We start from the raw sequence: 337 nt of genomic DNA on the forward strand, positions 1-337 counted from the left end.
GCGCCAAACGTGTAGTAAATCTAGTGATAACTTATATAAATGGTAGATAATACAATATATTTATTTTTAAAAAGTTATTTTTCACTTTTTCAATATTTTATTAACTTTATTTGTCATTTTTCAACTTTCTATAGCAAAACATTATTTACCAGTACAAAATGGAAAAAGTAATTGGAATATGGTTAAAAAAAGATAAATATGCATTATTTAAACAATATAAATATCGCTTGACGTCGATTGAGTCAAAACGTTATATTCATGCGCATCATGGCTTAATAATTTTTATTATACATAACTTTTATTAAATACAATTTTGTTAACTGAGTGTTCCTATCGT

The sequence above is a fragment of the Mycetomoellerius zeteki genome, unplaced genomic scaffold (assembly GCF_001594055.1).
Source record: "Mycetomoellerius zeteki isolate Tzet28-1 unplaced genomic scaffold, Tzet1.0 scaffold140, whole genome shotgun sequence".
NCBI lineage: Eukaryota > Metazoa > Arthropoda > Insecta > Hymenoptera > Formicidae > Mycetomoellerius > Mycetomoellerius zeteki.